The sequence below is a fragment of the Chenopodium album genome, chromosome 7 (genome assembly GCF_948465745.1).
Source record: "Chenopodium album chromosome 7, dcCheAlbu1.1, whole genome shotgun sequence".
Classification (NCBI taxonomy): Eukaryota; Viridiplantae; Streptophyta; class Magnoliopsida; order Caryophyllales; family Amaranthaceae; genus Chenopodium; species Chenopodium album.
The window spans coordinates 42446882-42463038 of record NC_137840.1 but is presented as its reverse complement, the minus strand read 5'-3'; the positions used below and the strand labels follow the sequence as shown (position 1 = coordinate 42463038).

Below are 16157 nucleotides of genomic sequence, written 5' to 3'. Positions count from 1 at the left end.
ATCTTCTGTCCCTAATTCTCCTATTTCTGAAACTTCTCAAATTTCTTCTTATATTTTTGATAACTATCACATCCCCTCTCCTATTCTTGTTCCTTTTCAATCACCAACAAATAGCCCTGTTGCTTCTTTCCATACAGAACAAGTTGTGAGACAAAGCTCAAGGCCAGTGAAAGAACCTGTATGGATGAAAGATTATGTACAGCCTAAGAAAAAATCTGATATACAGATAGCAAATCTTGCTTCTCAGGAAGTTGGTCATGAGTTTCATTGTTTTATGACTACACTTGCTTCATCTCAAGATCTTGTATTTTACTAACAAGCTGTCACTGATCAACATTGGGTAGATGCAATGAACAAGGAGCTGGAACAATGTGAATTGAATGGAACATGGACAGTCACTACTCTTCCTCAAGGGAAAAGAGTGATTGGCTGTAAATGGATATCCAAAACAAAATTGAAGTCCAATGGTGATATAGAAAGGCATATAGCTAGAATAGTTGTCTTAGGTTGTAGACAACAGTATGGTCTGGATTATAGTGATGAAACATTTGCAGCTGTTGCTAAGATGACTACAGTCAGAACTCTCTTGGCTTTGGCTGCTATGCATGGGTGGTTCAAAGCCCAAATGGATGTAACCAATGCTTTTCTGCATGGTGATTTAGATGAGGATGTTTATATGTCACTTCCTCAAGGATACATTGGTCATGGTTGTAGAATAGTGGTTGATTCTTAAGGCAATGCTCCTGTCAAGAACTCTCAGCTAGTTTGCAAACTCAACAAGTCTTTGTGTGGCCTTAAACAAGCCCGAAGACAATGGTTTGTCAAACTTTCTTCCTCTCTTGTTTCTTTTGGCTACACTCAGTCTAAATCTGATTACAGTTTGTTCACCAAACACCAAGGTCATTCAATTACAGCAATTTTGGTGTATGTTGATGATCTACTTATTATAGGGAATGATAAGTAAGAAATTGTTCACTTAAAACAACTCTTGTCTTCTCATTTTCACATGAAAGATCTTGGCTCCTTGAGATACTTTCTTGGCTTAGAAATTGATCACACAGATCAAGGCATTTTTGTTTCTCAGAAGAAATACATAACTGACGTGTTGAAAGAACAGGGTTTACTTCATGCCAAACCTCTGAAACTTCCTGTTGATTCTCACTTGAAGCTAGCCCTAGATAAAGGCACTCCCTTGAGAAATCCCGTGATTTATCATAAATTGCTGGGAAAATTGATTTATCTGACCATTACTAGGCCTGACATATCATTTACTGTACAATTATTAAGTCAGTTCATGCACTCTCCCACATCTACTCATTTACAGGCTGTGAAAAGGCTTCTCAAATACTTGGCTGGCTCAACCTCTCAAGGAATTCTTCTTGCTTCCTCATCTGCAGCACAATTAACTACCTATTGTGATAGTGGTTGGGCTAGTTGTCCCTCCACTAGAAGGTCCACTACTGGTTATTGCATCCTTCTTGGCAAATCACCTATTTCTTGGAAAGCAAAGAAACAATCTTTGGTTGCCAAGTCATCAGCTGAAGCTGAATACAAGGCCATGGCTCTCACAGCCTGTGAGGTAACTTGGCTTAAAGCTCTGGTGAAGGATTCAGGTCTGTCTTCTCTAGATCCTACTGTCCTTTTTTGTGACAATCAGGCTGCTATAGCCATTGCTGCAAATCCAATTCTACATGAAAGAAATATGCATGTTGAGATTGACTGTCATTATGTTCGAGATATGGTGAAATCAGGTGATTTAATTACTGCTCACATTGCTTCTGAAGAACAAATTGCTGATATTCTCACTAAGGGTCTCTCGGTCAAACAACATCAGCAACTCTTGCTCAAGCTTGGTGCTTGCAATCTGCCTAGCACTCAGCTTGCAGGGGGGTATTGAGCAGGGTATTACAGGGCATTTTGGTCTTCTGTGATGGAATCAAATCAGTTATGATAGCTGTTAAATGACAGCTGCTTAGGTTGTTAGGGGAGCTGAATTTAAGAAAGATTCTCCTAGCCGTTTTCTTATTTTTTGGTGTAATAAAGTTGTATTTTGTCCTGCTATAAATCAGGTACAATGTATGCTGTTTTTTTAGCTAATGAGAAAATATAATAGCCTTCCTCTTCTTTGCATTTTCTTTTCTTCTTCCTGTCATCCTCTTGCACACTGATCTTGTATTACTTATTAGGAGCAGGTGGCAAGTTGATGGAGCAAACAAGTTAATAGAGAAATCATCACTCAAAGTCTTGAAGTAGGAAGCGTCGAGTCATCACTTGAAGAGAATCAATGGAGAGATTGAAGCTCACAAGTAGCTTAATGGAGGAGGACGGTAAAATTCTACCCTTTAGGGTTAACCATGCCCTTGATTTCTCCAACTTTTCTTCGGATTTTAGTTTAATTTTGCGGCAAAGTCACTGGAATCCAGTGGAGAAATGGTGGTTGTCCATGGAAGCTAAGCTATTCCTTCATTGAAGCTCACGATTAATTGAGCTTAGAGGTACTGTACTAATTTCTGATGCACCTTCTAATAACCAAACAACTTAGAGCTTAGAGCTTAGATGTAGTAATTGAAAATTCATATCAATTAAGAAATAAGGGGTTTGTTTGGTTGATCATAAAAAGTGAAAATATGGGAAGTGCAAATTCAAGCTAAGGGAATTTCCAATTCCCACAAAACATGGGAATCAAATTATCAAGCCCCTTCTTGGTAACTCAAAGTTAATGTCTTCATAACGTAACAGATAATAACAAAACAACTTTAACAATTTCCTAGGAAATTTGATATGGGAATTTAATTCCATTAAATTACAAATGCCTATGGGAATTTTATTCCTATATATGTAACCAAACATCTTAATGTTTGCATTGATTAGAAAAAAAAAGTTATTAGCTAAAAAATGACAAATTATTAAATTGGACTAAAAACTTTGTTGGGTTTCATAGTGTCCAACACTACGCAGAACAAAACTCTCCAATGATCCACATACAAATTAGAGTAACTAACATGCATATCAACAACCATATAATTAATTACTGGAGAAAGAGAGAAAGAACAATTACCCTTGTAGCGTGCTTCACTCTCACTATGAGCTATGACTTGAAAGGGTAGAGTCCCACAAACACGCGGACCTCCTACGACTTGCACGCTCGCGACTCGAACCGTGCCGACCTTAATCCCAAAGCTTAATTAGTCGGGGATAAACCAAAATTGTACTTAGAATATTAGAATGAAGGTATTCTCAAAATAGAGAAGCCTTCAAGTTCACAACTCAAGTGCTCTTTCCCAATGCCAAATTATTGGTATTTATAAGGAAAGGAGCCCTTGAAATCCCATCTCCCATCAATGTAGGAGAATTGGTAAAAAGGCATAATTTAATATAATTTAATTCTAAAATAAAATTAAAAACCAAATGAATCAACAAACAACAAATGTAAAGTGGAGAATAAAGAGTTAGGTGAGGACCACAAGCAGGGACCACCCACCCTTTTATTCCTAAGCAAATCTCACACAAACCGGCTCCCCACATGTGGCCCTATTACAGCGCACTAATTGGCCACCAAGGCACGCCACGCTGGCGGCCTGGTGCTCGGCTGGGCCTACCAGCGAGCTCGCTTACGAGTGCGGCCCATCAAGCATGCCTCGCTGCTAGCGGGTTGTTGTTGGGCGCTGCTATGCATCAGCGAGGCCCATAGCGTAATGGCTGGCTGCTGGCCTTGTTGGTGAGCTATGCACTTGCTGCGACCATGTGCGAGGCCCAACAAGCACACAACCTTGTAATAGTAAGGCTGGTGCTGCTAGTTGGCCTAGCATACATGGATAGCCGTGATGGCCTTGCGATGCGCACAAGGCATGCTCGGCCATGCTAGGCATGTTGAGCTTGCGGCCGAGCCTTGCCTCACGGTAGTGGCCTAGGCTAGCTATATTTCCCTAGACCTTGGATGGCTCGGGCATTTTGAGGCTAGGGCTTAATTTGTAACTTGTTGTTTGCATGATTTCTCATCTCATCGATTCATAAATTCGACTCAACTTACGACGCTCGGTTTTGACTTCTATGCTTGGAATCCGACGTTTTTGTTCGTAATACTCTAATGACTCATTTAATTCTTAAGAATTATTTGTCGTTTTGGTTACACGATTGCGTGTGACCCGAAGGGTTCAGTCAAGATTAAGCTGTAATATTAATTATTCAATTATGTTATTGATCGAAAGTAGCCTCCAGCAAGGCATTCCGATCACTTGACCTCATTGAATAATTAGCATTCTAATAATTTCGAACCATCTATCCGAATAATACACTTCTTTCGAAGGACACCATTCCTTTCAAATTTTCCACGTTAGTAGGGTTTGCACAAGTTCGCTTAATGTACCAGTCTTGTGGTGGATTTAATAATAACTAGTGTTGCATTTTCTTTTGAGAAAAAATTGATATTAATAATACTACCTTTTCTCTGTCTGCTAAAAATAATCCCACCTTTTACTCATATCTTCTTATAATAGATCTTTAACTTATTAAACCACTTAAATTTTCTTTTGCTCTTAAATCTCTCTTCTCCACAAAACCACCACCTCACTGCAACTTCCATTGATACCACTACCGCTGTTGCCACCACTTCCATGGTAATCCACTCTATCGCCTATTATTGACCCCACATACCTCCTTAGCCCCTTACATGGCAACCCATCATAATAATTCCATCACAATCACCCTAGTAACCACCCATCAATCCCCCAAATCAACCACCCACCGACCCTAAAAACCCTGTCACCCACCCATCTAGAGAATCTCCACCCTGAAAACCTTCCCAACCACCCCGAAAACAACCCTGTAGTGTTGTTTAATTTGTTGATCTATTTTCAAATTTATAAATACTAAAAAACGATGAAATATGGCGCCATTAAATACACTAACTAAAGCACCATCATCAACATCTAATACTAAATCACTACCCAATTAAACCCTAGAAATCAAAGTAAGTACCCACCATTGTTAGTGGTTTCACATTTCAGATGAGAGAGAAAAGAGGGCGAGAGAAAGGGGCAAACGACGATGGGGGAAAAGCAGAAGTTTAAGGGAGGTGGGTATGTTGATCTGGTCATGCAGGCGGCACACGGGGTCATTCAGTGGTGGGTGGACGACTTAAGTGGAAGGGGAAGGGGTGGGTCTAGTCAAGTAGGGAAGCCGTTGAAGAAGGAAGAAGTTTTTTTTTAAACAAAAAATATACAAAATTAGATCAATAAAAAAAACTAAAATGTAACATGCTACCTATTTCAACTGGTTAGTAATCATACAATATCAGTCATGCCTATTCTGAGAAGAAAAGGGGAAAAGGTGGAATTATTAAAAGGTGGGATTATTTTGAGAAGACGGAAGAAAGGTGAGATTATTAATATCAATTTCTCCTTAAATTTATGCTAATCCATGTATGATATTTTATTAAGGAAATAATTATGATATAAATAATCGAATTGACGATAACTAATAACCCCATTTTCAAGCGCAAAAATCTAAGAGCTGGACTTGTATGAACGCCCTTAAACTAATGCAAATTATAACGCATTTTGTAAGCTCATTAAGCATATATATATATACACACACTAAGGTGGTTCTGCTGAAAACAAGGCTTAGCTGAAAACAACAAATCTCAACCATTCAATATTATCACAAAAGATCAGACGGTTTAAAAGCCCTAAGATCTTTCCAACCTTACTTATAATCAATTTAATCGTTTTAGGTTACTACATAATAAAATAAGGTAACTTTATCTAAATTTACTACATTTACATAAGGTCACTATATATTAAAATAAAGTCACTATATATGAAAATAACGTAACTATATCAATTTTCACGATATTTACACAAAGGTCATTATATACAAAAATAAGGTAATTATATCAAATTTGACAACATTTTTACATAAAGGTCACTATGTACAAAAATAAGATAACTATATCGACTTTGAGTTGTTGACTCCATTTACATAGAGGTCACTATGTACAGAAATAAGGTAATTATATTGACTTTGAGTTTTTTACTCCATTTACATAAAGGTCACTGTACATAAAAATTAGGTAACTATATCAACTCTAACAACATTTATATAAAAATTGCTATATACAAAAATAAGCTGACTGAAACAAATTTTAAAACGTATCCATGATGCTTAGGACATTATATACAAAAATAAGGTAGCTATTTATAAACTTGGGATATTTATATTAATTTGACACCATTTACCCAGAGGTCACTATATACAAAAAAAAAAAAAAAAGCTAACTATATTAAAGTATAACAATTTTGATAATATTTACACAAAGGTCACTGTATATAGAAACAAGGTTACAACCGTTTACCCAAAGGTCACTATATATAAAAATAAGATAACTACTCCTATATCACCACATGCCAAACTATATGTAAGCCTATCAGTTTATCACTCAAGTAGCTCCACCTCCAATCGCACAACCAGCTGCAACCATTAGCTTGCCACCGTACCAAATCTCGGCCGCTGCACCACTGACCAAACACCAATCCGAGCTGCAGCAACTCCCGAACCACACCACGAGCAACTGCCTAAGTAAACACCATCAATTGTAGCAATTAATAGGAAAAGAATATAAAAATTCTAATTGCAAAAACAAGAAACCAAATCTGATGCATAAATGGCAACATAAACAGCCACGTAATTGAAGCAACTTTGGAGGTTTCATTTACCTTTCGACGAGACAAAAGCTGAGACTCGTACTCCAACAACCAAATTCAGGCTTTCATATTGTAAATCAGTTATAGTCGCATCTCACACCCACACAACAACCACCAATTTCTCCACCAATTTGACGACGAGATGAACAACAACATATTATAAGGCAAAGCTTCTAATGGAGCTCCTGTCATTAATACTAAACATGTACTCCTATGACTAAGAAAATAAAAACATATACTCCTATGATTTTCTAATTTACTCAAACCTAATTTACTCATTAGAAGATTAATTTTAGACCTAAGAAACACCTCAAATTTTGACAGTCAAATTGCAAATTCAATAGAAATGAACAATTCAACTCTCGAAAAATTCAAGCAAACATGCTTTTCGGTCAAAATTAATCGACAAAATAATAACATAAACAAAGAAAATACAATATTCTAATGCATTAACATTTTTCATCATATGTACAATGGAAAAATTCAAATAAACATTAAAAAAAATCAACAACTATCAAAATTCAAATCAATAAGCTACAAAAAAAAAAAAAAAAAAAACACTCACTCTTCCATAAGCGTTCTTCTCGAGGGCCATTAGCAACCAGATCAACAATGTCTTTCCTCCAAAACTTCTGCGTCGCGTTTCGTTTTCGTCGGACAACTTCAATTCGAGTTCTCGTCTGCTTAATCAACGATTTACTGCAATTTCAATCAAAAAAAAAAAAAAAAAACTCAAAATCAATGAAATGAATCAAAATCCAGCAAAATCGAGTTAAATTAGGTTGAAAAAGTGAAACAAAAATTACGAAATTAAGTACTCAAATCAAGCAAAATAGCGAAATTAACACAAATAACTTACTTAATAATAGATTGTAGAGCTAAGAAATTGCTGAAAATCAAAGTAATTGAAGCTAGATTTGAATTAGTAGTATGAAATTGGTAGAAGAATTGGGAAAGTAAGAGAGAGAAAGTAGGAGAGAGAAAGTAGGAGAGAGAAAGTAGGAGAGAGAAAATAAAGGAGGAAAAAGTTACGTGCAAATGAAAGAGGAGAGAGAAATTGGTATCATTTTGTTTGAATTTGGGGGAAAAATCTGAATCGTAAGATGAGGGGTGAGTGATAGATCATAATCTACAGTGGAGACTGCTTGATTTCAGTTTTCAGTTTTAATCTTGTTTTCACGTGATCCACACTCTATATATATATATATATATATATATATATATATATATATATATATATATATATATATATATTATATATATATATATTTTGCATTCACAAATACTCCTTAGTATGCATATCATATTAGATCGAAGCTAAAGAAAATTAAACAAATAAAATTAAATACACTCCATATCTTGCTCATAAATTAGAAATGGAAAAACAAGTAGCTGATGATGTATATGGGAATACTTGAATGAATTAGTGGAGGCACTGAAGAGCCAAAAGAAATCCTCATGCAAGGTGTAGTAGTTAAGCTAGCTATAGTAGTGTTGTAATGTAACTATGTCATTTTCTTCTAAAATCATCATCATTGTACCACCCTGCCAAACTATCAAGTACAAGCACCTCCAGTTGCATTTGTCTCATTTCTTTCCTATACTATTAAAAATCTCGTTTATTATTTCATTTTATTAAGTAAAATAAATATGGCGTAAAGAAAAGAGAATAATTCCTACTCCTTGTGTCTCAATTTAATTTGCTTATTCACGTTTATCTTTGTTTGTTACAATTCAGTAATTCCTTTCACTTGTAAGACCCTTTTTTTTTTATCTGTTAACAAAATAAACCTATTTTTAATACTTTTTCTCCCCACTAAAAATAATTAAGGTTTGAAACTTTTTATCATTCAATTACCAAAAAAAAGAAAAAAAAAAATCATATATGCCTTATTATTATAACAATGCAAATTAATTTAATAAATAACCAATTTATCATATTCTACCTAAAATTATGTGTGTTGATAAAGGAGATGAATGGAGTAACTCATTAATTAGATTACAAAGACAAAAACAAAAGGTGGAAATAGGGGAGGGGAAGTTTTGTCCGTTTTCAAAGATTTAAGTCATCTTCCAAGATATGGCCTTCTATTTACAGATAAAGGGAGCCACTCCAATTGAGAGATTTGGAAGAAATCATACACAAAAACAGATTATAATAATTGCAATTGCAAACTACTTTCATGAATGGGTCCTATACTTAGTAGCTAGGCTAGCTTTGCTAGCTAATTAAACAAGTTTCCTTTTATATTTAAGATAGATAAAATGAGAACATAAACATAAACATACTAGATGAAGCCCGTGCGATGCACGGTTTGTTTGATTTTTTTTTAAATAATGTTTTTTTTTTTTTTTTTTTTTTTTTTTTTTTTTTTTTTTTTTTTTTGTATTTGAGCCTAAAATTTGTTATATATTTAGATAAAATTCCTAATTTTAAAAGATAATATATAATATTTAATTAATTTAAACTTAAAAATCTCATTCGCCAGTTTTGCTTATATGGCATTTAAATTATTTAATTCTAAAAGAAATTAATAATCTCTTATTTAATTGGCTACTACTAAGATTTATAATCCTACATGGCGCGCTGAGAAAATTAGATCCTACATGGATCTCTAAAACCACTGAAAAAAACTCCCCTTTATATATATATATATATATATATATATATATATATATATATATATATATATATATTAGATTATTCTTGTTTGAATTTGTAAGTATTTACTTTTGAAATAACTAGTTGTGCATGTGTGCACAACGCGGCACCCCCCAATTATGCAATTTTTATTTAGTAAAATGTTTTTGTTTTATATTTATTACGTATTAATTAATTATGTAATGATTATTATAAGTTATATATGCAAAACCATTACTACAAGATTAATTTTTAACTAACATAAAATCTAAATAGGTTGTTCTTGGATTATTTTATGAAAGAGCTTTAGGCCCTTTTTGGTTGGGAGATATTGGGAGGACAAATAAAGAAAGGAAAAATATAGATTCTTATGCTTGGTTATAAAAATTAATATGGATTTGATAGGAAATGAAGGAAAATAAAGGAAAACTCCCTTTACAAAATCTTCCCTTTCATTTCTTCCCAAAATTAAAGGAACTTGGGAGAAAGTAAGAATTTAAACCTATAAAACTTAAAATTAGTTTTTCTTCTCTTTCCTCTCTTTGTTAATGTCATACCAAACAATAGATTCCTCTCAATTTCCTTGTTCTACTAATATCAAGCAAAACATTGGATGATACAATTACTTTCATTCCTTTCCTTTCCCTTCTCGTCCTTTATTTTGCATTATCTTTCTTTCATTTACTAATATTGAACCAAACAAAGCCTTAAGGGACTTACCAGTAGATTAAACTGAAATTTGACCTAGCTGGTTAGCTAAATATGCTATTCTAAAAGTTCGTTGAATGCAACACAATGTTCTTTTTTTTTTTCAACGATTACTCACTTGTGGTTTGCAAATTTCTACTTTCATATAGTTTAACAATTATGAGAAAACATATTTATCTCAATCTAATGATATGATATACTCTCCATCTTTCTATCTCAATTCTCGGTCCAACAAAAGGGGAAAAAACACAACTTTAATAGTGCACTAGTACAAAACTAACCTCAAGTAACATCCAAAAAGTGTTACATAAAGTGATAAAAGTGTTATCATAGACTATAGGTAATACTTTATTGGGTGATACTTCCGCCCATGTTACCTAAGATCTTATGTAACACTTTGGGTAATGTATGCTAACACTTTCAAAAGTGTTACTATAAACCCTCTTATGTATCACTTTTTATATTATAAGTATCATTTTTAAAGTGTTACTTTTTATTTCTTATGTAACACTTACATACCTTTAGTAACATTTTTTAATCATATAATATTACTTTATTCGACATTATGTACCACTTTTTCAAACTAATGTAACACTTTGTTGATAATTAGGTAAAATTTTTCAATCCCCTTTTGATATTTAGTAGCACTTTATTTGACATTATGCATCACTTTTGCAAACTTATTCAAAAATTGAATTTAATTAAATACGATTTTTTAAGTACTTTCGGGATTAAATATTGAACCCGACCAATAGTGGTGGTGAAAGTTTGTTCATCATCGGGTTTGGTTTTGGGGAGACATTTTTAGGTGTCTACACCTACGAACCAAGAAAGGCAGTGAAGGGTTAGGCATTTGCCGACTTCATAGTCAAAATGACAAGGCCGGCTGCTCCGGATAACCTTGATCAGGTTCGGAAGGTGCATGTAGACGGAAGCTCTACTATGAACGGCTGTGGTGCAGGTATAATCTGTGAATCCCCGGAAGGGGACAAATATGAGTATGCGTTACGATTCAAGTTCAAGGCCTCAAACAATGAGGAGGAATACGATGGATTTATTTATGAAAATTTCAATTTCATAACATTGTGATGGTCACGCTTGGCTCAAGCAAACATCGCTTGATCTAATCTAGACGTTTTCATATCTTTCCAAGTGGATTATGTACTTCATTAAACTCTTGAACTATTCAAGATCAAGTTTGTTCACCTTTGATGAATATAGCTATATTCTTTCAAATTCTTCGTGAAACGTTGAAGTAATTGAATCCTCTTTAGCTTTCGAAGTCAATTGTCTATACCAAGAACAATAGCGTTTTAATTTGTCGGTTTTTAACAAGACTTTCTTGTCTTAGAACAATTCTGAATCGATCAAATGTCAAGAGCCTGTATAGCCTTGAGTACGTTCTTGTTAATGTGACATTGCTAAAGATGTTCGAAACACAAATCATGCCTATGATTTGAACTTTTATGAGTTTTCATGTTAGGGAAATGTTTGTTTATAATCAAGCATTATTGACTCATGGTTTAGAAAAGCATGCCATTCAAATAAATTTGCAACTATCGCTCTTTACTTTGAATGTGAGTCTTCCGCGTGTTAACGGATTGTTTGCTATTGATGGAACATAATAACCATTTATTTGTTCCAGCCTTAGCTCAAAATTCTTTAAACAAAGGATACGACCTTACAAATGATGTAGCACCACTTGCTTCACTCTAAGCTTGTAAGTCGATAACTTAGCTTATCTTCAATAGTTTGAGGTCACTTATAAAGTAGAACACTCAAGCAGTATCTGATACTTGTGAAGATAATAACTTTCTAAGTTAATTAGAATAACATGAAATCTTTAGAAGAAAGGGAATCTTATTCCTTTTCTTTGTTCCTCAATTCTTATAATTCTTATCATACTTTATCTCATAATATTTCAGAATCACTTCTTTAAGATTCTTTGACTTTTATACTTTGTTAGGCATAATTAAGCATCTAATGCTCCGTATAAAAAGTTCCATCTTTTCCTTTAATTCTTACTTGAATTAATACATCAATGAGTTGTACTCACCCGCGTATAAAGCGAAAAGATATGTTGGTTGTCAAGCATTGACAATTTTGAGTTTCCAACTCTATATTTCATGTTTATAAAAAAACTACTTAGTATTTTGAATACAAGATGTCAAACCGTCCTTTCGGACTTATAAAAGTCATTTATGAGAATTGTATTTTTAGAATTGTCTTTCCTTTCTTTGAGAATCATTCTCAAAGATTTCCATTACCAATCATGGAAAACAATATAGTTTTATTTGGAATTCTATAAATATAAGTGCAAGTATAACCATTTATCAAGTAAATAATATAATAAGTTTGAAAATTAAAAGGTATTCATTCAAATTTTCAATCTTATTAAACGTCTTATCCACGCATTAAATTTTTCCCCATTTTGCGAGAATAATTTGATTCCAAGATCCAAAGAACCAAAGAGTGGTTAAGCATGCTTTGGCTTGTCTTAACACTTAACCTCCTAAGGTAAGCAACTCTTTGCTAATGGCTCCAAGCCACACTTGGTTGAATAAATCGTCGCATCTAATGCTTTCTCAACAATTTATTCACTTTGCCACAACATGTTAGGACTCCATCACTCATATCGTTGAGTACAACCAAAACCAACTTGTATGCGATGTCTTGCTTTGGCAAACCCATCCACATACCTTACGTATCCTAGGGAATAATAGTGATGCCTCGCTTTGGCGTAGCCTATCACTACTCTCAATAGGTCGATAAGTGTTGTTTTGAAATGGCAATTTCACTCAATATTTTAAGGACCTAGGGTTTCTATGTTGGTTGATTTAAGTGAACTTAATTAATCATCACAACATTCGTAATCCTAAACATGCATCTAACATATATGATTCATATGTAGATGATCATAAATTATGTAAAGCATAAGCATTTTGATGAATATTGGTAGCTAGCATGACCCCTTGAATTCTTCAAATCTTCAAAAGGTCTTCTTTTGCAACTTCATGTTTTCGTCTTCCAAGATCCCCCATCTTCAAGACTTGACCATAATTATGCAACTGCTAGTATCTACGATTAGGACAAATCTAGATATTAAGGTACAAAAATACCCAACGGCACGTAGAGCATATTTAGATTTACAAAAATACATCATGGTTCGCAGTCCGTATTTTCTATCCTAATCGGTCCCAGTGTTGCCATGTTATAAAACCTGTGATAGAATATATATTCCATTCATCAATTCACTATTTGTGAATGGCACATGCATTTTACAACGATAAACAAGTAACAATGCATAAAACGCGTGTAAACTAGTAACTAATTTAGATTGTTTATCCAATTAACATGCCTAACTAAAACTAGTCAAAGTTGTTTAACTAATTATGTAAATAAGCGCAATTAATCATTGAAGCTCCAACTAAATTCCGCATCCATCATAATTAATCCAACTAATTAAGCCGGTAAACCCAATTATTTGCCAAAATTGAATTTTGCAAATGCCGCTCAAAAACCAAGGCCAAGCTTTCAAGAATTTATTAAAATAATTAAAACCAAAATTAATTAATAATTAAAACGATAAAATAAGCAAACACGAAGCCAACCGCACTCAAGTGGATCACGCACTACATGCGTGCCATATGGAATCCAAGGTCGTCTCGCAACCCCGGACTATACCGAGCCTGATAGCATTTGCTACGGGTTACCTAGTGCTAGGCACATGCCCACGGATGCTTACACCTTCGCACCAAAGCACCAAGCATCAATCATGCACTAACCCACGACCTACGCATAGCCGCACAAAGACTCGGGGTAGGGAATATTTCAAGTGTTAATCCCCTAGCTTGAACCCCACTGTAATCATACATTAAAGTACGGTGGCGTCAAAACGGAAAGAAGATAGAGCAAAAGAGTCGCCAACAAGTTTTAGAAACTTGTAAACCGTTCACAGGGTGAAGGTTACACCATTAACGATCCAAGAGATCGTCAACTCCATAAGGTCTTGAACCAAATAGGGTTCGGGGAAGAAGGTACAAATCCAACCTAAAAGAGATTGAACCTGCCTTAATAATATGCCTCTACTTTATTCAGATCGTATTCATGTGCACTTTCTGATTAACATGCAATCAATAGGATTAACCCTAAATCTGTTTAATCTATGTTGGTTAAATATTAATACACAAATAAAACTATTATTGGCGATCACTTGAATTATAATTAAATTAATCCTAAACTAGATTATTAATCATCTTATTGAGCGTGATTACAAGTACCAATTCCTTTTAAACACGCATAAAAAGTGTGATCAAGCAATAACAATATATAATCAAGTAACATAATAATAATCGATAATAACAATTATAATCATAATAATAATAATCATCATAATAAATCATAAAAATCATAATCATATTAAAGCATAATAATAGCAAGATCCTAGGCATGATACTAACAAGATTAATAACAAACCCTAGCATGTCCCTAAGCAATAAAAATTCAATATTTAGCCCTAACATGATACTAACATGCTATTAGGAAGAACATAAAAGGCATGATACATTTAATTATACTTGATATTAAAGTTACCCTAGATATGATACTAGGAATCAAAATAACAACCTAAGCATGATCTTTTATATCATAACATCAATTAAACCTTTAAAGTACTTACTTTTATGCCTCGTACCTCTTTCTAATAACAAAATACACACGTTAGTAACTTCAAGGAAAATAATAATTAAAACAATTAAATTAAATAATAGAAAGAGAGATTTGGGACCAAACCCTCATAAATTAAACCTTTCACATCTAGGGCGAAGGCAACTTCGAATATGGCTAGGTGTATTTAGATCTAATGAATGTGGAATTTCGTATGTAAAAGGCTAGTTTAGAAGAGAGAGAGAATAAGAATCGGTAGATTGTAGATGAATAAAAATTGGTTAAAATTAAAAAGAATAAGAATTGATAATTGTTTATTAGAACTGGTTATCGAAAACGGAGTTTTTAGCACATTATTTTTAGAGAAAATCATCCAAAAATGTAAAATATCAAAATAGAGTTCTGGCGCACATAAAACAATGTTGGCGCCAGACGCCAACATTAGCGCCAGACACCAATGCTAGAGCCAGGCGCTAAGCGTAGCGCCAAGCGCTACAGCTGGCGTTTGGCGCTGATCTGGAAATTCACGCGTTTTCTTAAAATCAGATAGAAATTGCCGTATAGGAGGATAAAATCGTATTTTTCCTCAAAAATGCTCTTTTATTTTAATTAAAACTCTGAAAAGTCAACAAAAGTCAATTTATCAATGCTAATTGAATTAGGAATGAAAAGAACCTTCTAGAAGAATCTAGAAGACTAAAACCATTCCTTATTGCATTAGGAATGATAAATCTATATTAGGCCCTCCCCTAGATCATTTGGCCGCATATAAGGCTCAAACCGGGCCCAGTTCAATAAATTGGCCATAACTTCCTCAATATTCATCGGAATTGGGCTTATAATATATCGTTGGAAAGCTCTTGCCAAGCCCTATCCAACTACACCACTATTGGACCCATATCATGCACCAACCAAACATGATTTTCTGTTTTCTTAAAATAAGTTTTCAAAAACAAAGAGAAGAGAAAAGAAATTAAAACTATCCGTTACACTAGACTTTCCACACTTTCACTTCATTCGATTATGATTCGATGTGAAAGGTACTCTTCACTGGGTTTGGTATTGGGGAGACACAAATGGGTGTCTAAAGTCAGCCATCTCACTTGGCAGCCGGATATGGGCTGCTATGCAGCTCGGCTAGCCAAGTGAGGCACTTGCCTCGGCTTGCGTGCCTTATCTTCGGGTTTCCAACCCGATTTTTGCGTGACTTAGCAATTAATTATAAATTAATTTTAGAACTAATTTAATGAGTAAAATGAAAAATTAAACAAGTCAAACTTTAATTTAAATATCACAAAAAGTGCACACAAATGGGTGTCTACAGAAGCCCCCACTTTTACTAAGTTTGGAGAAACACAAGTTTTGAAAACAAAAGTCAAAGTATCGATAGGGACGGAGAATGATTCAGAACGTTCTGCGATCCTAAATCATTCTTGTATCGC

At 34.2% G+C, this 16157-nt stretch overlaps 1 long non-coding RNA gene across 2 annotated transcripts; it reads right to left on the bottom strand.

The window, feature by feature from the left end:
• Positions 1 to 5994: 5994 nt before the first annotated feature.
• On the bottom strand, positions 5995 to 7730 carry LOC145637830 (uncharacterized). Of its 2 annotated transcripts, none has more exons than XR_014114486.1 (3): positions 7561 to 7730; positions 7267 to 7400; positions 5995 to 6572 (listed from the first exon to the last, which is right to left on the bottom strand). It is a non-coding gene; the product is annotated as an uncharacterized LOC145637830 (long non-coding RNA). The 2 variants fall into 2 exon arrangements; XR_014114487.1 differs by having other exon boundaries at positions 5995 to 6536; positions 7561 to 7728.
• Between the last annotated feature and the right edge of the window lie 8427 nt (positions 7731 to 16157).